At 43.8% G+C, this 17,982-nt stretch overlaps 1 long non-coding RNA gene across 7 annotated transcripts in view; it reads right to left on the reverse strand.

Moving 5' to 3' along the window:
- Positions 1-977: 977 nt before the first annotated feature.
- LOC147025459 (uncharacterized) overlaps positions 978-17,982 on the reverse strand; it is a 58,405-nt gene continuing 41,400 nt past the window's right edge. For 2 of the 7 annotated variants that reach the window (XR_015059539.1, XR_015059544.1), the window contains exons 2-4: positions 16,246-16,364; positions 15,983-16,034; positions 4,410-13,758 (exon numbers count right to left, since the gene is read on the reverse strand). This is a non-coding gene — a long non-coding RNA (uncharacterized LOC147025459). Of the gene's footprint in view, positions 3,063-4,409; positions 13,759-15,982; positions 16,035-16,245; positions 16,365-16,497; positions 17,001-17,982 lie in introns of those variants that run through there. The other 5 variants (XR_015059543.1, XR_015059540.1, XR_015059542.1 and 2 more) reach the window with 5 other exon arrangements.

Below are 17,982 nucleotides of genomic sequence, written 5' to 3' on the forward strand. Positions count from 1 at the left end.
ATGGAGGTCCTCAATGCCAGACAGGAAATCCGAGCCGTATCCCTGGACATATCACGTGCTTTTGACACAGTCTGGCACCCTGCATTACTCACCAAACTCTCTTCCCATGGTATTCAAGGCCATCTCCACTCATGGCTCGCAGACTTCCTCTCCTGTCGCAGTCAACGTGTGGCCCTAAATGGAGTTCTTTCATCCCCTCTTCCTGTGCAGGCTGGAGTTCCTCAAGGTAGCGTTCTGGGCCCTGTTGTTTTTCTGGTTTTCATCAATGATCTCTCGGACTCTCTGGAAAATCCTCTATTTCTCTTTGCCGATGACTCCACCCTCTGCCGTACCATCTGTCATCCCTCAGACCGGCAAGCAGCAGCTTCTTCGCTCACTGCAGATCTGGATAAAATCACAAACTGGTCCAACACGTGGAACATGTCTTTCAATCCACACAAATCTCACACTCTCACTATGTCTCTTCGAAAGGACCGTTTACAAAACCCCCCATCCACTTTCTCAACAATCCTCTGGAAGAAGTCTTTTCTTTCAAGCTTCTGGGTCTCACTATCTGCCATGACCTTTCCTGGGAAAGTCACATTTCCAACCTTGCCTCAAAAGCCAGTCGCCGACTGGGAATCCTCCGTCGTGCAAAGTCCTTCCTCGGCCCTCTTGAGCTCCTGACTACTTACAAAGCTTTTGTCCGTAGCCTGATGGAGTACTGCTCTCCCCTCTGGGCTGGTGCTCCTGCCTCCCACCTTTCTCGGCTTCACGCTGTCGAAACCAGGGCTTTTAAGATCATTGGCATCTCCCGCAATGAAGCTGAGTCTTTGGGCCTCTCACTCAATCACCGCAGGTTGGTCGGTGGTCTTTCTGTCTTCTACCGACTCCTCTCCAGCCTTGCCCCCCTGCTCTCTCTGCGATTTGTCCCAACCACATTTCCACAGGGCGCACAAGGTCCGCCAACAACCCCCTTCTGGTAAAACTACCAAAATCACGAATCACTGCTCATCTTCACTCTTTCATTCCTCTTTTTTCCCGCCTTTGGAATAAACTTCCTCACTCTATTCTTTCCCATTCTTCCCTCCAGGCTTTCAAAACAGCTGTTCACCACCACCTCTTATCTTTCCCCATCCAAATCCTCGATCTTTTCTACCCCCGATAATCCACCCAAGCCCACTTCCTTCAATTCTCCTGCTTTCCTTCCTGAAAGTCCCTGTAATGTCCATCTTCTCTTCGCCATGTTCCCCGTCCCATCCCCATCCCTCTCCCTTCCACAGTTCACCTAATGTGTCTGTTCCCCACTGTTTTGTCCCTTCCACTCCCGCCCCTCTTGTCTCATGCCTCCTTGCTGTGAGTTGTGTTAGCTCTCATACGAGCCTCGACCAAGGTATACAAAAAAAAAAAAAAAAAAAAAAAAAAAAAAAACAGGAATTAATTTGATGAGACAAGCCTTTGGAAAGTTTGCATAATGAACGTGGATTTGAGAATAAAAGGACAATGTTGAGCTGATCAAATGTATATCAAACAATAAAATTAATTTTATGAATGATTCATTTGGAAAGTAAATTAACCCATTTTTCAGCCTTTCACACCAAGTGGTATTCGATATACTAAAAGGCATTGGAATCATGGAATTTTGAATGATCATTATACAATATGGTAAAATCAAAAGTAAACATTGATTTGAGAAAAAAAATCTGATACTTTCCTTCTGCATACTCAGCTTGATGTAATTACTGTGAAGACTCCGTTCTCCGGCCTGGCATGAAGAGAGTCAGTCAAAGAGGATTCACCAAAATGCAGTTTTATTGAAGGACCACACGCCAGCGGAGGTGGTGTAGCAGCTCAACCAGCACAGTGGAGAGCGACCAAACCACACTGAATTTTACATTTAAAAACTCTCCCTTATATATATTCTATATTTAATTCCAATCTATCTCTGGTTATACTCTAACCCTGGTTGGTGTGACAAGAGCTTCAAATGTGTACTCAAAATATGAGCTAAGAGTTTTCCTGCCCTCCCACAGTCAAACAGTCAAACAGCTTATCTTTGGGCCCAGGAATTTCTCTTAGGCAATTATCTGGGCTTGTTATCACTGTAAAAGCAAAAACCCTTTTAGTTTCTAAAGAATGGGCTGTGTGAGGTGACCAGAATGAGCTAACTGGTGGAAACTGTGTTACTGAAGCTATAGAGAGTTTTTAAAATGCATTACAGAGTATATAAAATGGGTTCGAATCCCTACATCTAACGAATATATGTGTATTAATTATGGATCAGATGTGACCATAAAATAGCACTCCTCACAGTCCCTCCTTGGTCAGATTTGACCATACTTCGCCATTTCCCAAGCTCACCGAATAGGTGGGCCTTCATTTGACGGCTGAGTTGACCATCCCTAGGCTCCGCCCCCCCTCCCCCAGACGATATTTGCAAATGCCATGAACAGCCAATGACAACCTCCAGTTGAGAAGTCCCCGACTACTGGTGGCCCAGGTTAGCATATGTCCTTCTCACTGCCACATGCCTCACATCAAATTGTATTAAATTTCCCTTATTCGGAGTATTGTGTTGGTATTTTCACAAAACACTAACTGCAACAATATTATTAAGGTAATTCTACAAAACACTAATTGCAACAGTATTATTTCGGAACTTCTACAAAACACTAATTGCGACAATAATAATTAGGTAATTCTACAAAATACTAATTGCAACAATATTATTTAGGTAATTCTACAAAACACTAATTACAACAATATTATTTAGGTAATTCTACAAAACACTAATTACAACAATATTATTAAGGTAATTCTACAAAACACTAATTGCAACAGTATTATTTCGGAACTTCTACAAAACACTAATTGCGACAATAATAATTAGGTAATTCTACAAAATACTAATTGCAACAATATTATTTAGGTAATTCTACAAAACACTAATTACAACAATATTATTGAGGTAATTCTACAAAACATTAACTGCATCTATATCATCGACAGCATGCAAATGTAATAATGAGTGAGCAGCACTGTGAGCACTCAAAACGTGGTGTAAGCTCCTTTCTCATCTTGCGCTGGAAGACAAAAGAGGCCCATGAGATGCATACTTACACGTTAGTGTCATATAAGTATTTTCCCATACATGCCTTCACTATCTGTTATTGCCCATTTTCCACGATTATGCACATGCTAATCAAAAACACTGCCACATCTATCATAAACCTCCAGTAGCGTTTTACTTGTAGATTTCCTTTCTTTCTCTTTACAACTTCCTGTATCCTCGTTTGTAATGAGATGCGCGAGTCCATGTTTGGCTTACCTGTTCACTTGAAAATTCTTTGAGTAACCAGTAATACCTGGAAGAGTTTCCCCTGGGCACCCCTCCGCCAGAGAACCTTGTTGGTCCCTCATATGGTGGGGATCGGGTCTGGTTGTGGCCCCATATGGAGGTCCTGGGTATCTTCCTCCATGAGTTTGCGGTTAATTATTATGATGGCCTGGGTGAGGGGTGAGGCTTCACAGCATTTCTTTAAACAAATGGTGATGAGAATCTTAATCAGAAATACTCCAAAAATGATTCCCACGACGATTAGGAGTGCTGACCCTACCATGCACAGTAACCAGTCTCCCCAGTCATGAAATATAGATCTCCACCCTGCGTAACCCTCCTTGCGTTCCACTCGCTCACTAGTGAGAGCTTCAAGCCTTATAGGAGAAAACACCTCGAAGTGAAATGTGTTCTTCTCCAGGAGGTTACTGTATTTTCCCAAGATTTCACAACTATACTTCAAAAGGGTTCTGTTAGGGGCCCATGGAACTCGGGTAATTAAAGATGCGTGTTGACCCCATATGAATCCTACTTGTGCAAAGTGCCCCCGTTGGGTTTTGTCCTGCCAAGCCACTTCTGTCTTTTCTGCATTTTCTGACGTTCCCCCAACATGTTTTGTCATTGCATAAGACCATCTAATCGATTTTATTTCCTCGTTTCGTTCTACCAAATCGTAAGTTCCCTCGGCTTGGACGCAGGACAGTTCTATGAGCTGCTGTGGCTGGATGGTTGTCAGCTCTCTGGAAATTAGTGGTGCGGCCTCACCAGGTTCCTTTGAAAATATCTTTACCTTATCTAGTTCTTTGTTATACGTTTTCGCCAACCTTGCGTATTCACCCGCTGCCGTTCTTTCTCAGCCGCTTCCCTCCTATGTCGCTTCTGGGTTGCTACTGGTTCATTTCCATGTACCCCTTTGCCACTGATGTGGATTTTTTAAAACCCACCTTGTTGTGATCGTTGTCCTCCTGAAGGATTCTAACTGGCCGATTGTGGAATCCTATTTGACTTCAGACAGAGTTTAACGTTTGTCCAATTTGATTATAAAATCCTACAAAAACCCTATCGACACTGATAAAACTGATGTCCACACAAGTCCTTCCTTGTGAAACAATTTATTTCCTAATTATACACCATACACTTCTCACCCTTGTACAATGAACTTAAGAATCCCCATTTGATTGCAATATTATTTGGTTCTATTTCATTTATTCTTACTTTAGTTAACAGTTAGACCAACCCGATTCAATTCACTTCTACATTACATCAGAGAGTTTTATTCTAACTTGGTACTTGGTCAGTTCCAAGGAGTACAAGCCACTGAGAAACTATACTTCCTCACGTGCTTGTACTCCAAACTTTTAGATTTGAAAGCATTTTATACTTTTGTGAGAGAGAGGTTGGGGAATATTCACCCAGACTGTAGACGTGTCCTTCAGACAAAAAGCCACTTCGTACATTTTCTAAGCAAAGGTTCATTTATCAGCTCGGTCACTCTGCTCCAGAACAACACATTTCTTATCATTTAGGGCAAAAGTCTTTTGGCCAGAAATGACAGCCAAATCAACTTGCAGCATAAAAGTTACATTTCTGAAACTCCATTTGTTACAATTTAAAATACATTAATATAAATTTTTCCCCCACACTCCCCCGTTTGTTTTTTAAGGAAAATTTGAATAATTTTTCTTACACATGATTACCATGTCCCATTCCTGAAGGAGAAAAGATTTCCATTATTCAAGTTCAAACAACAATGGCAGCGAGTGCTCATATCAGAAAATGAGTGAGTTTCCATTTAATTTATGGCCTGTTCATCAGCATGTGTCACACATTGGAAACATGCTACCTGAAGTCAGAAGATAAACAGGTCAGGGTGTGGATAGAGCAGCACCCAACGGGAAACACAATCGAAGCACTCCTTGAGCTGAGGAGAAGGTAGATGTGGGCAAGTACAAGTTTGGGCCAGACACTGGGTTGAAGGAGCGCAGTGTGGAATTCCAGGCCTGTCGTACATTGAAGCAACCACAGCAAGTTCACGATGTATTTGCAGAGCGGCAATCGAGAGTGTGGCTGAGAACATTCCTCCACTCAGGCACCACACAACGCCGACGTTAAGACTTTGCTCAACCTTCTCCTCAGTGGGTTTTTTCTTTCTTTTCCCACATTGCTCCATCTTATCTCCTCAGGAAGGGGAGGCATAATCATGTGTTGAATGCTCAATCACCCAAATCTGGGTTCTCCCATCGTCCAATCTTTGTGTGGATTTCTTTTCAAACTTCATTTAGATGAAATCGTACATTGCTTCAAAGACTGCTTTCAACACTCCGAAACAAACAAAGCATCAATTAAACACCAATCAATAAACGTCATGGGCACATGATGTAGTTCTACAAGACTAACAAAGATTCTTATGGAAGCATTTAATTTGCATTATATGTCATATCAATATTTTAATCCCTTTCCTTGTTATTTCCCAAAACAACATGTTAAAATATTCAGAAATCCCAGTTGTACGTATACTCAAAACATCCATCTCATTTGCTATTTCCATCGACATTTTAAATCTCTGACATTTCTCCATCTGTCCACTTCTCTCTCACCAAAACAGCAAACATGTTGCCATTTTTCCAATTCACATACACAAACCATCTATCACTTCCTCTGACCTTCTCAATTACGAATCCATTTTCTTTTATCAAAACAAATGTCATTTTAAACAGTTGTTCAAAAATTGTCAAATCACTTGTCAAATCTGTTATCAGGCGAATATCGTTTAAATTGCAGCTCAAACACTCTGTCTACACATGCAGCTTCACCCTCCACAATCTTTATCCCAGTCTTGGAAAAGCATCTTAAACTTCAGACAAATAAACATCAAAACTCTCTTAAACAACTTTTTGGTCAAAACAATAGAATAGTTCCTTTTAAAATCCATAAATGAAACATTAAATCTTCAGCATCTATCAAATTAAATCATGAATTTACCTTGACTGAATCGATCAAAGGGTTACACTGGGTTGTTTGCCATTGCCTTCCCAGCACAAGTTCAGGTAACCTCAACATTCGCAGACGAATAAAACAATATTTCAACGTCCATCCGAGGGAATCATCTATTATCTGTGAATTGCCCCACGTGCTAAACATCATCAAATCATTAAAATCATTCCAAATCACGTTTCTACATTTAAATCACATACAGTATATCCACATTCACAATTGTTATTTCACAATTTATTCAAAATCCCAATGGTTGTAAAATAAAACTTCAACACTTTTTCCGAAATGGACTTCACTTTAAACAGATTCAGTCGAGAGGGTGCACCACAAACACCAAGGAATGAGGAACAGGAAGTTCTCTCCACATCCAGTGGGAAGAAAAAGGAAAAAAAACTCTGACAGGCAAAACCCACAGTTTGCATTACTCTGTCATGGCTTCAACACATACACCAAAACAGCATTGCATCTCATAGACTCGCGTGTGATCACGTGACAAATACCAATCACATTTCTATCTCATCCTCTTGAATCTGCATATGAATCGAATTTCACACCAAAAGCAAAGGCTCGAACAAAGACTCTGTGTAAAGAGAGGCCACCCCCCACAGATCGAGTGGAGGGGGGTCTCACACAGTGTAGTTTGTGACCTTCGCGTGGAAATACAGCGCCAAGAATGGAAAACATGCCATTTCAAACAGACCCACAGCTCAACTCAGCACGAGTTAAAATCCCAACAGAACATGTTTCATTGGAGTGAATATTGGACTCGCACAAGTTTCATTTTTTTTTTTTACTCTCAGGAACACATGCATCTCAATGCAAATCACCAACCATGCTCCCAGCTGGTTAATCGTCTCCTGCACTCTACAAAACGTTTCGTGCAAATCATTGCATTTACAAATCCGTAAAACGTCCACACAATATAATATAACAACCTCACTGCCAACAAACTTCCAGTGAGTTCAATGAACAAAAAGTAACTCATAACTCTTATCAATAATTATCAATAATCTCTTATCTCATAACTCTTATCAATAATCAATAATTAGTGCCTTACAATAATTCATCATTCCATCAGTCATGCAAGACCAGTCCCAATCCTCCATATCCGGGGGAGCAGAGGCTGGTAACTGCATAGGGCGTCCTGTTATTATTTCATGGGGTGAGAGCCCCCTTGTGGCATTGCTTGTTGTAATGCCCAAGCCCTCGGCTCTTTTCATCATTACTTTTGCCGTGAAGGACCCTCCTTGGTCCGATGACAATCGTGTTGGAATCCCAAATCGCGGAATTACTTCCTGCAAGAGCAGTCTGGCCTTCGGTTCTTCACCAGCACTCGTTCACACACGTGCCTCCTCCCTCGTCACCGATTGGCAGCAGGGAGGCTCGATTCAATGGCAAACATCTTTCGATCGTAATGCTAGTTGCCTGCAATTCAAAATTTCTCACAACAAAATTTCTCACAATTCAACACCAGAGCTTGTACAATTTGCCCAAATTTTCACACTATTTTGTTACCACAGTACAAGAATTAATCTTCATGTACTTTCCCATATATTTTACAGACACTTTACCACTATTATAATCTAATCTTGGCTTATCACTTAGAGTGGTGGCTTGGGATCCTAGAGTCCCCTATTAAAATCCCATTTACTACTGAACCAACCCCAGAGGGTCGACTCAGCCCGTAACTAGAGGCACCGCATCAGCGGCACAGCCATGTTCCAACCAATGATGCAACCAACAGCCAAAAAGGCAGCACACCTTCTACACCCCATCCTTTTTCTCGTATGGCCACTTTTTGTGAGCCACACGAGCAAACATCTTTTTCTCTTACTCCCCACAACTCACCCAATATATCTCGATCCCATAAGTCCTGTTTTATGCTTCATTAGTTCGCGCTCTCTGGCGGCTAGGTCCACCTCCACCGCCGCTCCTTCCTTTCCGATCCAGAAGTTGGTCGTCATCAGAGAGCGTTTGTGGTGTAGTCTCCATGCACTTTGGCCGAGTTTTCAAAATCCTGTCCCGTTTCATTGTAGTAGACTGTGCAGTGCAAAGTCAATTCCACTCCTTCCAGATTGATGTCGTTGCAAAGCAACCATTCCACTACATCCCGCAATCCTTTTGCACTTTCCCAATCTCTACTCAGCTGGTCTCTATCTTCCTGAGACACAATTCGCAACCCATAAACTACTGGTCCGAGCTCAAATACAGTCCAAACCTCTGTTTTAAACAGATGTAAACAGCCCCACGGTCTACCATTGTGACAATAAATAAAATTGTCCGATTAAATCTCATGAATTTCAGAGCAGGAAGTAAAGTGCACGTAGAGCCTTCACGGGTACGGCGGTTGCTATGATATGAAAAACTCGTTTTAAAATACCAACCGACGCTGACGTCAGACGATAAATACAAATTCAGATCTCAATGTAAACAAAGATGTTGTGAATCCTGCCTGCCCGAACCAATAAAAAGGGTTCACACCATTACCTTCACCACAGATGCATATGCTCACCTGCACCCACCACTTGTTCACCTGAACAAGGTTTGCTCACCCACTGACCCAGATGATCCTGATGGTCCAATTATCTCAATCGCACCTCGGCGTCCTATTGTTACAGACTTCCCTTGCGGACCCCTGTCTCCAGCATTGCCATCAGGGCCGGCTGCTCCATGTTCACCAGGTGCTCCGGCATTACCAGGAGATCCGGAGTTCCCTGGAATTCCACGTTCTCCTGCATGTCAAGCTTTTCCTGGCTTGCCAACTGCACCATTTGGTTCATTTAATCCAGCCGAACCCCTGTCTCCTCTCATGCCCATCAGCCCAATGATACCAGAAGCTCAAATGAAACCAGTGTCCCATATCCCCTTGCAGGTCCACGTTTGCCTGTGGGGCCTTGAGAACCACGGTCCAATTATGCCATCATGACCACTTGGGCCTGGAGGTCCGATAAGACCTGAACCACCACCAGTGCCACCGCCTCCAGCTTCTCCAGGTGGTCCAGACAACCCAGTGGCTCCCTGGGCACCACCATGAAGCCCATGAGGAGCACATAAGGGCAGAGTCATAGAAATATAAAAGAAATGGGAATTTATACACAAGCACCAATACAGGTGCTGCTTAAATGACTGGCCCCCATCAGACACATACACCCCCAAAAAGAAATGGACCCTGTCAGGTCTTTATTGATACCCCCAATTCAGAGGGAAGGTGAGCTGGAGGTGAGATGCTTCCTTGGACCTTCCCGCCTCATGCGCCCTTGATGATTTGGCTCGGTGGTACTCGAACCTGCAACTCGATGCTGCTGCAAGCACCAGGTAGGAGGGTTGCGTCGGTTGCCAATGGAACTCCCCCCACAGGCGCTCGGCACGTATGCGCGTCAGAAAGCCCGTTGGTATAAGGAAGCCAGGGAGGATGTTGTCGTTGGTGAATACAAGAAACCAACTACAAAACAACTCACAGCACACGTACACTTAATTCTCATTAGACATAGGACAAAGGGAGATATCCATCCACCTGTACTTAATAAAATAACTGAGCTATGGGGACCTGAATGGCAAGTGCTCATGGCTGCTAGATTCGCACACAGATCAGGCACCCATGCCCCCCCCCCCCCTTGCCAGCCATTCCCAAAATAAAAATAATGTATTTCCCTATTACATACATCACCTTTGAACATTCGGACTAGCCCACAAGCTATCATCTCACAATATTCTCAAGGTTCCATTCAACACATGTCCCCTCACTATGTTCAATTACACCCAGCAGAGCAAGCCCAGAGTCTGTCTCTATGAGGCCCCTCTTGGCTCTCTGCTGGTTGACGGGCCTCTTTTCTTTCTCTTGGGTGTAATTTTACCGTTGTGCAGTTTATGACGGCCATGTGGTGTTGTTAGCGGCTGTTCACAAACTTCTCGCGCAGCAATTAATTTTTCCATTGTGCTCTTTAAGACGGCCATGAGGTGTTGTTAGCGGCTGTTCACAATGTTCTCTCGCAGCGATTAATTTTTCCATTGTGCAATTTATGACGGCCATGAGGTGTTGTTAGCAGCTGCTTACAATCTCCTCTCGCAGCGATTATAATTTTTACAAAGGAAGAAACGAGCATTTATCAGTTGTGTGGTATATTTTCGGAACAGTGCAAATATTTTAACAACATAAAAAGCTTTACGAAAAATTAATCTGTGTTTTAATTTTGACTGTAACAACAATGATTATTTCGTGGAATTTTCAACTCAAAGGTAATTTTACTTGCGAGAAGGTAAACGCAACTCGTAGCCTGGTGTTGGCTCAGTGGTTGGGGTGACGGCTCGAGCTGCCCCGGTCCTGAGTTCAAGCCCCTTTGGCTGCTGAAATAATACACCAGGGGGCTGACTCAGCCTGTCATCCCTCCCGAGGTCGGCGAAATGAGTACCAGTTCCAGTGTGTGCACCAGTAGAGAGACACTGCATCATCGACACAGTCGCGCCTCAATAAATGATAACTACCCCGGCAGCTAAGCTGTCACACGACCACAACACATCATAATAACATGAGCAGCGATCTATATATATTGTTGCGAATTCACGCCCGCCGGTGTGCGATCGGCCGCTCGACTCGAATGGCGGCCGCCTCGCCCACCGGACGGACAATTCTGTCGTGACCCTCTCGGAACAACGCCAGGAGCTAGTCACGGGTGGGGGTTTAACCCCACCACGACGGTGCCAATTGCCCACCCGCGCAGGATAGGGTTGCTCGCCAAATTCGATCTACCTAAGTACCTGCGCGGATGGACGACCGGGCGATCGTACCTCGCCGCAGGCGAGGAGACTCTGTGCTCCTTCGCGGGTTTCGTTGGCACGACGTTTGGAGTGGGGTGGGAACGGGGCCCCCTTTGTTGCACTATCTCGGCGCAGGGGAAAAGGGGGAATTGTTGATGCTTTGGGGGAGGGAGAATGGTTGGCTGGCTTAGGTCCCGCAACGAGTGATCTCCCACCGCGACCTCGTCGCCGACCGCCGTCCTTCTCACCTCGGACCCGAGCTCCTTGGCCTCTTCCCCCAACTCCCTCAGCCGACTGCAGAACCCAACTCGATGCCTTCGCCACCCGACTCCACTCTCTGCCACACTCTTCCACTGCCACACTCTGCCCGATGACTCTCTTACCAAAACTGACTTTCTCTCTGCCATGATTCGCCTTGCGCTCGGCGTTTTATCAGCCGGCAGGAGAACCAATATGTAAATTTCCGGATCAGAATGAGCTCAGAGGCGGAGCCATGCTCGCTCATTGGACGGAGGAAAAGTGGGTGTGAACCTCCCCTGATCCTAGAATTTGCATATTTCGATTTCACACGGACACGCCTGGAGGCGGGGCCAAGCCGCTCCACGCTTGCTGATTGGACGGATCAGAAGTGGGCGTGTAGCATTCTTGATCCAAATTCTCCCTCAGAAAGGCCGCTATTTGCACTCGCGGCTCGGTGCTTATTTTGAACGAGCCCAAGACAGCCCGACGCTCAGTGTTCACATGTGGTGCGGGAATGGCCGTAGAGGGAGAGAGGTGAGGGTGGTGGAGGGTTTTTGGTGGTGGTTTGATGGTTATGGCGGTTCTAAATAAAGATGGAACAGAAAAACGGCTATCTCAAAGCGTCGCAGCCCGAATGAATCACATGAATTCCCTCTAACAACGGGTTTGGGGCTAACTACACATGTATTTAGAGTTATCTCACCTACGGGCCCTGAATGGTGGTTTGCGAATTTCCACAGCCGTAACAATATTATGCATGCAATTCGTATTTTATATTTTCAATTTTAATGTCATGAATTTATCCAGACAGATCGAGGCTCATATAAAGACAACAGACATGCTTCTCTGTCCACTTCCGCACAGAAAGCTCGATCGCGGCAGGAAGAGGATTAATCATCTCATCCCCTTCAGTTCGCCAACCAGCATGGCGAACGAAGCAAGACCATTCCACATTTAACACCTTCACAAAACCCTCCTTATTCTGCATCCTTCCACTCACACACCACGCCCACAAATCTGTGGAGCAAGGATGCAGTTTCCATGCCCGGCTCAGCCACGCATGCACCATCTCCACAGCCCACAGACGTTACACACAGACAATCTCTCACCATCGCGAGTGGTTTTAAAAATCATTTTAAGCTTATTCACATTGAATCATAAATCAACATATTTTACAGCCTTGTTGTGTCAAAGGATCGTCGCTTTATGCCCTGAGAGCGCGTGCACTCGCTCCCAAAAGACAAAAACCGAGCGATCCCTTGAAACAGCAAAGTTAATGTCCTTATTAATTAATTTTACAACAAAAGCTATTTTTCTTCCAAATCTAGTTTGTCCACTATTTCCAAGATCAGCCGCCTCGAGCAATTCTCGTACATCGCTCGCCAAGCAGGCACGTTCACAGCAGGCTGTGTTAATTGCGCTTTCAAGCTTGACAAAGCGCGCTGGGCCGATGCGCGATTACGTCATCACGCACACGTACGAGTATTATGCATCGCAGCACTTCGTCGGTTTTGGCGATCGAAATCACGTGACAAATATTTTTACAACATGTTAAGATGTTCAGTTTTCATCGGAATTTTTACAGAACCCTGTAAAGGACATTCCAAAACCTTGTAAGGTGTTATCATTTATCTCGTAGACCCTCATGATACGCTGTCCTTCGACGGGACCACGAGCCCAAATCTATTCGAGGTGTGGGCTTCTTCTTCCTCTATTTCTTCTCCCTACACCTATGTGTGCTCCAGACTGAGCTGGGCAACACGGCTGTGCATATAAATCCTATGTCCGTCCTAGTTGCCCGAAGACAATCATACATACATCATCATTTTTATTATCATTATCATTATAACAGGTATTCAAATGATGCTCCGAGGAGACCATCCATTTATCACGTATGCAACGCACAGTGTTCAAAGCCAAAACAGCATACAAAATTTATCGAACAGTGAGAAAATCCGAGCCTTGATCCATTTGACTCCCACAGCATAATCACAGCACGAGTACTGTAGGGAATTCTCACACGTAATCTCCAAACTGTCTGCTGAAGTGGTTTTAATTATTTAATTCCCTATCAAGTTCACACAGACACACATACACAGACAGACACAGACACAGTTCGTAAAAACACTCTCAATGACATTCGCCCAGCACTATGAATTAATTAGCAGCACGTGCAGTCATAATCTCTATACAAACATACAAGTTGTTCCACACATACAAGTTCCAGGTTGGAACACTCAACTTGCGTCTAACACAAAACTCAACCTTTCCAACCACATTGTATTCACAAATACGTCCAAAGAGGTAACTCTACAAACATTCATCACACTTATCTATTTCCCACTTAGCCATTCTCCTGGCTCGTTAACCTTGTGTTTTCCGTTGGTTCAAGATTCCCTCTGAACCTAGTCGCTTGCGTCCCGTCTCAGCGTGTGGCTCCGTTAGCCAAGCTGCTGATAGTGGAGCAGCAGGGGCGAGAAAAGAGGCTTATTTAGTGAGATACCCACACCAGCAGTACCACATTTTATAATGTGGTTATTATTGACCACCTACTACCCCTGTACATGAAAACCAATGATGCCAGTCTGGGAAATGGTTGCATTCTGAGAAATAGGTCAATTAAGGTCGTTGACCCCTGAATTTGGAAATATTTACTAAAACGGCTATAGTTTATATAATTTTCATGTTACAATACCTTGATATACATCAAACTGATCCTAAGACAATAGGCCATAACATGCAATAACAAAAAAAAAAAAACATGTGGCTGATAATTGTAAGTGCAGAACCAATTTTATGAGGTCCAAGGTTTAGTAAAATGGCAGACAGAGCAAAATGGCGAAAAAAGAGCAGACATACATACTTACAAACACTTGCGCAATTTCACATAGATTGCTACGATTTATGAACCAAATATAAAATACAGTAACCCCTGAAATATCGTGGGGGTTATGTTCCTTAAAAATGCCGTGATAATTAAAACTGCGGTAGTTGAAACCGTGATAGTTAAAACCATGATGGTGAAAAACGTGACAGTTAAAACCATGATGGCTCAACCGTGATAGTTAAAACAGTGATGGTTAAAAACTTGATTCTTAAAACAACGAGAGTTGAAACCGTGATAGTTAAAACCGCGATAGTTGAAACCGTGACAGTTAAATCCATGATGGTGAAAACCACGATAGTTGCAACCGTGATAGTTAAAACCAGGATAGTTAAAACCGCGATAGTTAAAACTATGACAGTTAAAACCGTGATCATTGAAACCGTGATAGTTAAAACCGTGATAGTTAAAACCATGATGGTTAAAACCTCGATAGTTGAAACCGTGATAGTTAAAACCACAATAGATGAAACCGTGGTAGTTAAAACCGTGATAGTTAAAACCGTGATAGTTAAAACCGTGATAGTTAAAACCGTGATAGTTAAAACCGTGATAGTTAAAACCATGATAGTTAAAACCACGATAGATGAAACTGTGGTAGCTAAAACCGTGATAGTTAAAACCATGATTGTTAAAACCATGATTGTTAAAACCATGATAGTAAAAACCGTGATGGTTAAAACCATGATAGTTAAAACCACAATAGTTAAAACCGGAATCGTTAAAACTGTTATAATTAAAACCGCAATGGTTTAAAGCAATTTCATATGGTAATAAGGGGGGTAGGTTTGCGGCCTTTCTCTTTCTCTCTCTCTCTCTCTCTCTCTCTCTCTGATGGACCATAATCTTCACAGAGCATCGATGCCACCGACAGAGCTTCCTGAGGAAGGGTGGTTTGCCATTGCCTTCCCAGCACCAGTTAGGGCAGGAATTTGGAATTTGTTCATGGTGCCAGCAATCGTTCGCATACTCTTCGAAAAGGACACCATGAGGTCTTCAACGACCAACAACTAAACGACCAACAACGAAACGACCAACTCAGCGAGACATCTTGGAGATGAGTGTGGAACTCCAGCACGTCCTGCCAGCCCAAAAACCTCTGCTTTTCTTCCTCCATTCTGTAATGTCTTCAATCGTTTCCTTTTCTAAGCGATCGAAGTGTTTCTTTTTTAAATTGTTCTGCATACCTAATGCTAGCAAATAAGTAAATTCAACACAATCTCACCTCAAGCAAGCTTATCCAAATCCTTCACTTTCTGAGTCAAAGACATCACTTTGCTCGACCTTTTTAGCATTTGGTTCACCATTAGCAAGAGTTTTCTTCTTGGGAGCCATAGTAAAAAATCAAAAATCAATAACAACCGAAAACAAAGGAATTGATAACGATTGCACGGAAGATCACACTGAAGTGGTGTTGACATGGAGATCGGTTCAGTCCTGTGATGTCCACGCTGCATGTCTCAGTTACCCCTTGCACCACAACAGCACTGCTGATTTAAAATTACATGTGTAAAGTCGAATTATGTGTGTAAAGTACAAATTGCTAACAATATTCACTTCTTTTCTCCATCGTTTTATGCTTCAGCATCTTCACTGAAGGTGCATAAGAAACAACAAAAGGCTCCTAGTGCGAGATGACCGTCACAACTCTGCTCAAAGACCAAGATTGGTGGAAATTAAACCTCACGATAACTAAATCAGAACACAAGATGTTGCCCCAAATTGGTCAAAACCCATGATATTCAAACCCGCGGTATTTGAGGGTTTCCTGTTACAAAAGAGCTTTTACTTACTGCAGTCTCGTGGGGCATCTCTGGAACGCCATCTTGATATGGCAAGTAAAATCTGCAACACAAATACATCATCCATAAAACACTTCAACACAACGAGCCTCTCTTCACCTGACTTTGTCTTAGTCCACATGTGATGTGAACAATGCAGCACGATACTCCACCATCCCGTGTAATGTTCTACCCGAGTCCAGAACGGCAGTTTGGGTAGATTACCGTTTCTAGTTGATTGTGAATTTTTGAGCAGGTAACCATCAAAATCATACCTGAGTGATATGGTTGAAGATCAGACAAATTGCCGTGAAGATGATGCATGCCTTGATGATGTTGATATTTATGACGTTCCCATTGTTGCAAGGTTGGCAATCGATTGTCCTCAATATTGCTGTGAACAAAAAACAGAGCACGGTAAAGGCCTACATTTGGGATTGCTTTACCTTTTGGGACAACACTGAATGTTCCCATAAGATTTCCTGAGAATCTGAAACAATTGGCAAACATCATATAAACCAGGAAACCTGGTGTTGGTGTGACGATGAAGGTGGCTTGCTTCAGATCTTCGGGTCTTGAGTTCAAGCTACTGTCCAACCATTGAATTAACACCAGGTGGGTTGACTCAGACTGTCATCCTTCTGAAGTCAGCAAAATGAGTACCAGCTATTTGGAAGCAGGGGACATTGCATCAGTGGAACTGCTGCAATTCCAGAAAAAGAATGATGCAGACAAGCAGCCACAGGTTGCATATCCAAACGAATAAATGTCTGTGTCTGTGTTTGTGTGTGTTTGTGTGTGTGTGTGTGTGTGTGTGTGTGTGTGTGTGTGTGTGTGTGTGTGTGTGTGTGTGTGTGTGTGTGTGTGTGTGTGTGTGTGTGTGTGTGTGTGTGTGTGTGTGTGTGTGTGTGTTTATGTGCGCTACTGCCTCCCACAGTGTCTCGCACCGATTGGTCAGGCATCGCTCCCCCCACTTCCTCGCTCTTCTCCCCTTCCTAGCTTTCCCTCTCCCCTCCCTCTGTACTCTCCTCTCCTCTCCTCTCCTCTCCTCTCCCCTCCCTCTGTACTGTACTCTCCTCTCCTCTCCTCTCCCTTCCCTCTGTGCTCTCTGCCTCCCCCGCCCCACCACCCCCTCCTGTCTCTCCCTTTCACTCTCTCCTCTCTTCCACTGTCCCCCTCCCCTCCCTCCTCTCTCTTCCATGCCTCCCCACTTTCCTTTCTCTCCCCCATCCCTCCCTCAATCACCCGTCAGCGAAACGGGTTGTATTTGCTCGTAAATAAATAAAGATAAACCAGAAATCTATTGAAGATCACACCTGTGATTGAAAATTAAATAATGTTTGTTCCTCATTTGTGACATGGCACTGCAGAGATGATGTTTTCAATTGTTCATAGGATCAGTAGGTGTGTGTGTGTGTGTGTGTGTGTGTGTGTGTGTGTGTGTGTGTGTGAGTGTGTGTGTGTGTGTGTGTGTGTGTGTGTGTGTGTGTGTGTGTGTGTGTGTGTGTGTGTGTGTGTGTCGGTGTATCTAACACGAGCATTGATTTTATTCCATCAATTGTTATAAATTCTCACCTCGTTGTTTTGTAATAAAATATGAGAACAATGATGAAATGTTGGAGAACATCACAACACATTTCACAAGTGACAAGGAGGATGATGGACACGTGATTTGAAGGTTGGTTCAAGATAAACCGATGAATGAATGAGGTATTTTATTCCCTGCAACCCACGACGACAGAAAACGGCCTTTTTGGAACATAGGTCACATTTTCCATCCAATCATCATCAAACTTTGCATGAAGTTTTTCCCATTGTACACATTTCATATTGTGTCAGCTTGGTTGTTGGATGGATTTGAAGGCCACAAAGTACGAGTTGAGGAATCTTTCCTTCGTGTTGGGAAAGGAGGTGCACAGAGCAAACTGAACAAGCACAAACACATCTACACTTGCCAATGCAGGGAGTTCAAGCCCAAGTTTCCCGAGCCCGACCACCCCCCCCCCAAAAAA

The sequence above is a fragment of the Eptatretus burgeri genome, chromosome 6 (assembly GCF_056783735.1).
Source record: "Eptatretus burgeri isolate ZD-2024b chromosome 6, Ebu_testis_v1, whole genome shotgun sequence".
Lineage (NCBI taxonomy): Eukaryota > Metazoa > Chordata > Myxini > Myxiniformes > Myxinidae > Eptatretus > Eptatretus burgeri.